We start from the raw sequence: 10,916 nt of genomic DNA on the forward strand, positions 1-10,916 counted from the left end.
AATGGAACTCAAAATATATCCCAAGAGTCTGCTAAAGTAGCAAGCAACTAAAGCCTCGTAATCTCATCATCAAATTTAATTCCTATACCATGTAGTTCAATCAACAAACCTTGAAATTCATTCAATTGGTCAGTTATAGAAGCTCTTGTAACTCAATGTCATCATTCTCTTAAGCATGAACAACTTGTTATTGTCATCATTCCTATACACTTTAAAGATATTCAAGTCTACTAATTACCGTAAAAAAATCCATCATATACCACATGAACCTTTGATCGAAAAAAATACTAAAGCTAGAATGTGTAAAAAAATTGTTCTCTCCAACTTTTCTTATTTTTTTCTTTGACTTGCAACGCATAAACACTCTCTTTTTTCTTTCAGCAACCCACAAACTATATGTAGGGAACAGAGTCCCACATAATGGACGACCACGACCCAACAAAACAAAATTAATCCACGTGCCATTAATTCCTTTTGATGTTTTCCTATTTTTACAAAAAAAATCATTAATCTATTATTAAAGCAATATAATATATATACAGAGTTAAGCAAAAAACAATAGATATATATGGGCCAACCGCATAGACTACGAGCACCAATAAAAATATATTTTGGTTTTACCCGATTATAACAATTAAAGCTGAGCCAAAATTCACCAAAAAAAAAAAGAAGCTAAGTCACACTCATGCAGGTTCCTTAATAGGAGGAGTTCAGCTTAAGCCTAGTTCCATTATTGGTTTTACAGTAATAAGCCATCAACAAATGTTGTTGATGCAAAACTATTAACAAATACCCAAATTTATCAATAAACAATGTAAGGCCCAATTTTAGCCCGGGGCCCAAATCAGAATTTAAACAAAAAATAAGCAAATAATTTATAAAGTCCAAATCTTTTAAACAGCCCATTTACAGACCCTAACCCAACTATCTAGACTCAAATAGACCCAAACCTCATTACAAAAAACCCAAACAAATCAAATAACCCAATGCCTAAAAGGCTCAATTGTAATACCTCGAAAATTTTTACAGTAAGATATTATCCTTGATATAGTAAAATAAGAAAATAAAGTGACAAAAAGGGAAATTTTGATTTATGTCAATATTGAGAAGTATATTATGATATATTAATTCAAGAAAGGACTAAATTGTAAAAGAGAGAAAAGTTTTGTTGCACAAGAGTAAATACTCAAAATTGAGGGGTTAAAGTTAAATATGAAAAAGTTGAAAGACCAATAGTGTAAATATTTTAAGGGTGGAATGATCTAGAAACTAAGGAAAATGGATGAATTAGGACCAAATTGAATAGGTGAAGAACTATGAGGGTGTGACAGCCCTATTCTGACCCTAGTCGGGAAGTGGTTTCGGGACCGCTAAACCAAGTCGCAGAAATAATTGAATATAATATTTTATGTCTAAAATATGTGATCATGCATGTGTGAAATTTGAATGCTTTGATTTTTGTCAATTTGAATGTGTTTCTAAATAAAAAGGACTTATGTGAAAAGCTTTGAATATATGTGTGGCCTATTTTAAGTGATTAATTATTGAATGATGCAAATAAGTGGGTTTGCATGTCAATTTGCCACTTTTAATGTTAGTGGCCGGCCATGATGGTTTTGATGGGCAAAATAAGCATATTTTATATGTATAATAATGAATTGATATTTTTTAAGTAGTTTATTGATATATTCATTATTATATAGTTTATTGATAAAAATAAAATAAGAATTTGGTGAAGAAAACAAGAACTCATCTTTGTTTCTTCACCTAGCTGAAATTCATAAAAAGAAAAAGAGTGAAGGATGGTTTTGGGACCGTTCGGTCAATTGGAGGCAAATTTGAAGGTAATTTGATGTGGTTTGTAAATTGTTGATGAATTTGTGTTTCTCTTCTTTTTCTAGCCGAAACCCACTTGATAAATTTAGTTTATGAGGTATTTTAGATTCGGCCTTAGTGAAAATGAGTGAGGAAATTTGAGTTGAGGATAGAAGATAGTAAACGAATGTTCAATGGATAATTTGATACCAAAATTCATATGTTTATGAGCTTGCTTTTGAAAAGTATGTTACATGTGAGTGATTAGTTCATGAAGGGATTTTCGGTTATGTTTGTTTTGTATGAGTAATGGATTGTTGAGTTAATGCTATTATGAATAAAATTGATTAAGAGAGGCTTGAGATAATTAAATATGCATGTTGGTGGTAAGATGAGCATTCGGTTTTTATCATGGAAGCATAGGGAGCTTGTTAAAAGTTGAATTTTATAAAAGTTAAATGTGTGTGTGCTTGTGCTAGTGCCGAATGTGCCTCGGGTGATTTAGCATTGAGTTTGGTGTTATATGAATTGAGTTTTATGGTTTTGGATTTTTTTTAAAAAATATATAATAATAAAGTTTTAGTAATTATACATGTGTTTGCCGAATCTAGAACTAAGGAAATGCATAATGAACATTCGGTTTTGGACTTTTAAGTGTTGTTAAATACTTTGAATAATATATATAAGTGGCTTTGATATGTGGAATTCGGCCAAGTGGTTATAAGCATGATTTTAGAAATTCAATGATATTCGGCCAATTTGAATAATTCATGGCACCTCAAGCAAATTAGTTTTACATGTTATTAAATATTGAAGATTATTTAAGCATATTACCAAATGTGATTTTAGTTAATGATTCGGTTATGAGTGCTGATTTTGTTTTATAATTAGCCGAATGTGTATATGTATGCTATGAGGTGGTTTAGCTTAAAGAAACTTAAGGTGCTCGGAAGGTGATTGCCGTGGATAGTTTAAGTAATGAAATTTAATTTCTGTTATGTAAAGTGATGACATTGCCGTTTGTAAATTGAGTAGTTAAAATTATTGATTGAGCATCAAGAGCTTAAGGGGACAAACTCGGATCAAGGAAAAAACGAAGGTGGTCGTGTAGTCGATATAGCCGTACGATAACTTTTGAGGTAAGCTCTTAAACGATTAAGTTGAATTTATGTGTTTAAAGATTAAATGAATATAGAATAAAGTTTTAGTATATGTGATATATAAATATATATTTTTTCGAATGATTAATAATGTTCATAATATGAGCCGAAAATGGCTAGCTTACTCGATTGAATTGTGCATGGAGATGAGGTATATGCTAAAAGAGTTTTAGAGAATGATATATGATCTCTGTGTTTCGGTTAAGTAATGGTAAATAGAATGAGTATGAATTTAGTGAGGACTATGTGTGATAGCCAAATGTCTTATGAACTAATATGTGTGAATGGTATTTTGAATACATGAGATAAGATGGAATAACCGAAAGCATCATGAGTTAAGACGTGAATAAAATACTATGAATTTCTTGTAAATGCCGAATAGTGAATACATTTGGCTATGAAATTATGCTTTAAATTCTTGAATGTATTTGACATCAATATAAGGAAATGGTATTTTAATAAATTATGTGATGAAATTACCGAATGAATTTTGAGATGGATTGTGGATTAATGTTACAAAGTAAGTGAAACTATTAATGTGATTAGGAAATTGAAGAAGGGAAATTGAGATCTTAGTAAGTTCTTAAGTGTTTGAACTTTTGGAAATTTAAGAGTAAATTGTAATAGATCTGCTTGGGACAGCAGCAATAACGTGATTTTGGAAAATCACCATAAATTGTGGGAGTGGAGTTAGAAGCTGAATAAATTATGTAATTAAATATTAATGAGTCTAGTTTCTAATGAAATCAATGAGAACATATTTTGAATTCTGTACAATTAGAAATTTGATTCGAAGTAAAGGGTGGTCAGACTAGTCAAACAGTGAAACAGGGGAAGCTTTAAGAAAAATCTGGTATTGATTGGCCAAACTAAAAATTCTGAAATTTTATGGATAAAATATATATCAGTCTATTTTCAGGGAAATTTTACGTCAATTGATTTGGAGTTTCGTAGCTCCAATTATAAATAATTTAATGACTGTTGCTCAGGAAGACAGCTTGTAGTGAATTTGTGATTATGTTGTAAACATTGATAAAACTGTTTGAGTTGCTTATAAGATATTGATTAAAACCATATGTGAATTTTGAATTGTGACGTTAGGAAATGATATATGAGTGTTAGATGGATCTTTGATGTTAAAATTGTGAAATTATAAGTTATAAGTATTGAATTATTGGAGATGAACATGTCATTGCCGAATGTAAAATAAAATGTTAAATAAATGTAATTAAGAACATGTTTGATTAAATATTGATAATCAAAGTACCGAATCCATATTAAAATGAGGCTATAAGCCATTAATGACTAGTATACCTAGTCGATTTTGATATGATGAAATTGATGTATAAGATATGTATATGTGGTGAGGCCGAAATGGCTATTATTAAATGTGTGCAAGTTATCTGAATGACCTTTATGAAAATGTGTGCTATCTTCTTTTATAGTGAGGCCGAATGGTTACTTAGAAATGTAATATGGCTAAGTGGTTATTTAAATGAAAGCAAAGTATATGATGTATTAGCAAGTAATGATAAAAGCATTATCTTATATATGTGCTTGCGTATGTGGTGTGACCGAATGGGCAAGTGTGAAATGTACATATGTTTATGTGTATATAATGTGGCCGAATGACCAATTGTGAAAAGTGTGTATTATTAGATATTTGATGAGGCCAAAGTTAGTAAAAAGTATATAAAATAAATTGTGCTGAGATTGTATCCGGGTTTAAAGTTCCGTAGGCTTCGTGCTGGTGTTATGTTCGGGTTTTATACCTCGCAGGCCAAGTGCTAGTGAATTTGATAAAGTATATGACTACGAGATCCTATGCTAAGATGATAAATTGAACTCGTATTGCACATTAAGTGATTCAAGTATGTGATATATATATTATATATGTGAGATTGATCTGATGGGAATTAAGAATGTGTAATGAGAAGCATATGAAAAGATGTTGTAAATTCATATATATATTTGTATATGTGTGCATTCAATTTTTATGCAAAGTTACAAGATAGTTTTCGATATGCCATTTAACTATGAATGTTGAAAGTAAGTGTGGGTAAGAAGTGATACACTTGTGAAATTTGAAAGAATTAAAATTAATCCGGAAGCTTGTAAATACTATGTTTATATGAGTTTGAGTATAAACGGAGTAAAATGATATGTGTTTGTGCATAATCGGCCAAATAGTATTGTACTCAGAAAGTGTTATGTGATTTCGAACATTTGGTTTGTTTTTTTTTTTTTAAGTTCAACTGTTTAAATTGCTTAAGACTTACTAAGTTTATGAAACCTTACTTTGAATGATATGTTTCTCTGTTTATTTTTGTAGATCGTTGACTCTTACTATTAGCTCGGGGATCGTCAGCACTTCGTCAGACTATCTACTATTGTGGTAATCATGTGATTTAGACTTAGCTTATGGCATGTATAGGATAGACTATAAGTAGAATGATATTTTGATTATTGTATATAAGCCATGCGAATATGGCATCTTATGGAAGTTTACTTTTATAAGTTTTAAATTCGATCTTTGTTTGTGTCTACTAGTTATATAAATAAATGATCTTTTATTTAAGAAAAGGTTCAAAATTTTACTGTCCTGATCTGATTCCTAATTTCTGGTAACGTCTCGTCCTATTCCGGCAACGGTTACGGGATAGGGGTGTTACAGAGGGACTAAATTGTAATTTTACTAAATTAAATAATGACTCAAGGATGGAATTTTAAAAGATAATAAAGGGAAAAATGGTCAATTGGAAGAGAGAGAAATCTAGAAAGTAATAATGATGCTACAGATATTTTGATATTTTATAATTATTTAATTAGATAAATATTATTTTATTAATATTTTAATAAGATATTTTATTATTATTTTATTATTATATAAGGAAAGAAATATGAGGAATTCTCATCCATTTTTCCTATGCAAAACCAACGTGAGAAGAAGAAGAAGAAAAGAAGTTTTCATTTCTTTATAATTTGGTCCTTTTACCAAAAATTCACCATTTTCACCTAAAAATTAAAAGAATTTCCATAGCTACCTAGAGAGAAAAATGTTAAGGAGAATATGGGAAGTTAGAATATCAAGTGGGATTCAAGAAAAGGAAGCTGAAGGAGAGAGAAAATCAAGATGAAGATTGAAATCAATAGAACAAGAACATCATGATTTCAATATATTTTTAAGTTTGATATTATTGAAAAAGCATGAGATTAATGTTAGGGTGCGTTTGGTTCGCTGTATTGGATTAGAGGTGTATTGGGATTAGAGGTGTATTGGATTAGAGGTGTAATAGCTAATCCACTGTTTGGTTGAATGTAATTGAATAGAGGCGTAATAGTAATCTTGTGTTTGGTTGAATGGAATAGAGGTGTAATAGCATAATGGAAAAAACTAAAATGACTAGAATACCCTTAGCATAAAATTGTTTTGGTAAATGATTATTGTTATTGTTATTTAAATTTTAATAAGAATATTATTATCAGTAATAAATAATTTAATCATATTTTAACATAATTATTATTAAATATATTTTAATTAAAATATATAATTTATAATAAAATTCTTAATAATCAATATTCTTATATGAATTTACTCAAATCATAATATATGATACTATAAAATATAATTTGAAATAATTAATATTAAATATATTTTAATTAAAATATATGATTTAATAAAATTCTTAATATTAAATATTCTTATATGAATTTTCTAAAATCATAATATATAATACTATAAAATATAATTTAACATAATTATTATTAAATATAAGTTAATAAAAATATATAATTTATCATCATACTATAGATAAATATTGAAATTTGTCACTGTACTTTATTTTTATTTATATTTGCCGTTATTTTTTTAAAAAATGAGTAAATTTGTAACTTAATTTTTATGTTATTGAATTTTACCACTAAAATTTAAATTTTATTAATTTTGCCACTAACTCTTATTTTTTAGTTAAACTCTTATTTTAAATTTATATTGAATTTTTATTTTTTTAAATTACAAATATCTTCATTTAACTTAACGAGTAAATATAATTCTTGACTTTCCTTTCTCATCATCTAAACAAAAGCACAATAAACAAATTGTCAAAAAGAAACCCAAATCCAATAGTTGGGAGATTCAAAAGCTTTCTCCAATAATGTGTTTCTTCTATAAGAAACAATGCTTATAAGCAGCTTGTCAAAGCTCAAAATCTATTTAGTCCTATGTCATACATCCAATGTCATTTGTATATATGCTCCCTCACATCAGCACAAAACACAAGACTCAATATGAAGCATACATGAGAAGAAAACAGTTGGATTGAGTTAATGAAGTACATGCATCTTATGTGTTTTTCTTTCTCAGGGAAAACCTTTCGAGAAAAAAGAAAGTAGAAAAAGAATTAAAAAAATGTTGGTGAAACATTTGAGGAACATGCAAACAAGGTATCCAATAATTTAATCATATTTTAACATAATTATTATTAAATATATATTAATTAAAATATATAATTTAATAAAATTCTTAATAATAAATATATAATTTAATAAAATTCTCAATTTCGAAGAATCGGACAACTAGCTTTTATAAACCTTTAGAACACTGTAAATCACTTTGCGAGCTTGTTGGTAATTCGCTTGGGAGTAATTAGTTGCAAGAAGAGCCTGTAACAGAAACCAAAAATACATCCAACAGGTTTCATTTGGTGCTACTTTATATGGTATTGTCATAAACATCCTACATTTGGGGTCTTCCAAATGAAAAACCAAAGGACATACTACCTGACCAGAGAGTGCTAAAGCATCAGTTAACAAAGATACAGCCAACCAAATTTGTACACAAATCTGATGACCAGCCATAGGAATAGGGCCCTGCCTAGCTGCCAGTGATGTTGCAAGTGTGAGAGTTCCAAGAGTGGCTATTGTTCCTACCAATAAGTAGTCCACCTGCAGGTACCATCACAATTTCAATACTAAAATTCAATTGTTTGTTGTTATTTTCATTTTATGAAGCTTAACTATAAGAAAAAATAAGCAGATACTGAAAGTAATACTTAAGATCAGCAAGAAATGTACCAGATTTAAGTAGAGGGAAACTTTACTCCAGTCAATTTTAGGAGAGATCAGTTCAACTTTCCCATTCAACTCCCACAGAAGTATAATAGCAATCAGATATCTAGTTTCAAAAAATAAAAATAAAAAAATGAATAGAACATCCAAAATTAGCAGAAATGTTATGAGGCAAATACACTAGAATTATTAAGTTTACCACATTATTGACGTACTCAGAAATCACAGTAGCAACTGCAGCACCACCAACGCCAAAACCAAAGGGAAATATCAAGATTACATCCAATATTGCATTTAGTAAGGTGCCTGCACCTGTTAGTTCAAGCAAGAAATTATCTATAAGCAGCAAAGAGACCCCTTGAGGGAACTTGAAACATAAGGCATGCTGTAATACTTGCCAATGGCATACAAAGGTGTCTTTGTATCCTTAAATCCACGAAAAGTGCCTTGAGCAGCAAGTGCAATTACGACTGGTGGGGCACCAAAGGCTCTCCATGTCAGAAACTGCTCCGCTGGTCCACGCATCGACGAATCCTATGAAAAATAAAAGTAATAAGATATAAGAAATTAAAGCATTACAATTCCAAAATATAATTACAAATACATCATTAGTTATCCTGACATACCATAGGTATACCCATGATATTCATTAAGAAACCCGAGCCAACTGAGAGTACAACCGCTTCTGCAATGCCAAGTCCAGCAGCAAGTGCTAAGGAAGGGAAGAACTTTCTTGCCTTGATGCTCAAATTCACCATCTTAATTATACCAAACCCCAGAGTCAATTAAAAGTTCAACCAAACGATCATTTTCATGAAGTATTGCAGTTATTGTATAATCTTTTCACTGAAAATTACCATCCTTGCTTTTACTAATCAATGCTTGCTCTTCAGCAACAAAGGATGTTGTGATATTAAGTAAAGGAACATTAAACAATCTCGACACCAGATTGAATATCGATACAGATACCCCAACTGCCGCCAATTCAACCGACCCTTCACCACAAAAAAACTAATATTTATCAGCCAATAGTTACCTGTGTGATTAATAGATAAAGCTACAAAAGCAAGCTTGGTATGATAGTATTAATAATAAAAAAAGAAAAACAAGTATCCAAATGGCCAACAAAGGCTGTATCAACAAGTGAAGCAATGGGATCAGCAGCCAAAGCCAATGCAGCAGGCAGTGCAATAGATAGATGCCAATTTTTAACGATAGTTACATGATTCAACTAATTTGATGAATCAAGTCTTAAACTTTCTAAAACCTGAAACTAATGCATGATTCAATTTCTAGAAATGTTGAATCTTCCATCATAGACATTTTAAAAACATAAAAGGGAAAACACGTTGAAAGAAAAATGTTAGGGCAGACAATGTTTACCTTGATTGAATTGGAAAGGTTTTCTTGACGGTTTTTTTGGAAATAAAATGTTTACCTTGTTGGGATTTGAAGAACAGAAGTCTGTTTTTGGACTTCCCTTCACTGCATTTGAAGAACAGTTCGGGTGCATTTGGTTCGACAAAACAACAAATGAAAGTGAAACGGGAGCGGTGGAGGTTGCTGGCCTGTTTGATGTTGGGAGGGAGAGTTCTGGAGGTGGATTTTGGCTTGGGAAGATGAGGGTAAAACAGGGCATAGAAAAGATAAGAATGCTAAACGGGAGCTAAACTGAACAAAGGGCAGGGAATAGAAATCGGTAAGAAAGGAGGAATACATACGTAACCGATTCGGCGCGTAATAGGCATTACAGCGAACCAAACGCCGGAATAGGTGGGGCCCACCGATTCGGCGCGTAATGGTAAACCCATTACATCGAACCAAACAAGCCGTTAATGTAGAGTTTCCTTACATATGATCCTATGTTCTTGATATGTTAGTGAAGAGAAAATAAGAGAACGTGATGAGAAATAGTGTAGAAAAAGAAAATAAGGGTGTTATAACATGGTAATTAATATCTTGCACTAAAACAGTTTTGGACAGCAGTAGTAGTCCAACTTTGAAAAATCACCAAAATTGTAGAAATCGAATTATAGGATGACTACAATATGAAATTAAAGCTTATTAAGTCTAGTTTCTTATATAATAAATTTTGTGAGACAAGGTCAGAATGATTTTAGGTTCCCCTGTTCTGACTTTGGAAAATCATCAAAAATTGGAGAAAAATAATTAGGGGCTTAAATTTATACGTTTAGAATCTTGAATGAGTATTTTTTTCAAGAGAAATAAATGGGAACATCATTCGAATTCTATACGAGGAGATAATTAATTTTTAGTGAAGAAGGGTCAGAACTGTCAGACAGAAGAACAGGGGTAACTTAAAGAATAAACTGTACTTATTGGCTAAACCAAAAATATATATGAATATTCAGCTAGCATGGCTAATTGCAAGTTTTGGGCTTAGGGACTAAATTGAATAAAATTAAAACTTCAAGGGTCAATTTTGTAAAAATGTCAAAAATGACCAAATTGAAGGGAATGAATTGTTTTATTATTTAAATTAATAAATTGAATGAAATTATCAATTTAAGATAGGGTGAAAATTGGGAAAATGGTGAATTACCAAAATGCCCTTAAATCTTGATATTTCTGCAATTTCGCCAGGTAGTTCGTGTAACTTGAATTATATTATTAATACTTGAAATTTGTTATTGATGTGAATATGATTTAAATATCCTTGCATGAAATTGATGAAACATTGTATATCCAATAAAAAGGGGAAGAAATCCCAGTTGAATGAAGGAAAATCGATGTGTACAGCCAATTTTGGGCTAACCCAAAACCCAGCTAGCCTAAACCCAAACTACCAAATAACCCTAAACCCGAACCATACCAAAACCCTAGCCCAACTATTCCAAAATTTTTTTCAGCGTA

General features: G+C 30.6%; 1 long non-coding RNA gene and 1 pseudogene across 1 annotated transcript; both read right to left on the minus strand.

Annotated features, from left to right (window-relative positions):
• Positions 1 to 7,426: 7,426 nt before the first annotated feature.
• On the minus strand, positions 7,427 to 7,968 carry LOC121206151 (uncharacterized). Its single transcript, XR_005901133.1, has 2 exons — positions 7,755 to 7,968; positions 7,427 to 7,637 (listed from the first exon to the last, which is right to left on the minus strand). It is a non-coding gene; the product is annotated as an uncharacterized lncRNA (long non-coding RNA).
• An 84-nt stretch (positions 7,969 to 8,052) lies between these two features.
• Positions 8,053 to 9,794, minus strand: LOC121206149 (protein DETOXIFICATION 44, chloroplastic-like; annotated as a pseudogene).
• Positions 9,795 to 10,916: the final 1,122 nt, after the last annotated feature.

This window comes from Gossypium hirsutum, chromosome A09, assembly GCF_007990345.1.
Source record: "Gossypium hirsutum isolate 1008001.06 chromosome A09, Gossypium_hirsutum_v2.1, whole genome shotgun sequence".
NCBI lineage: Eukaryota > Viridiplantae > Streptophyta > Magnoliopsida > Malvales > Malvaceae > Gossypium > Gossypium hirsutum.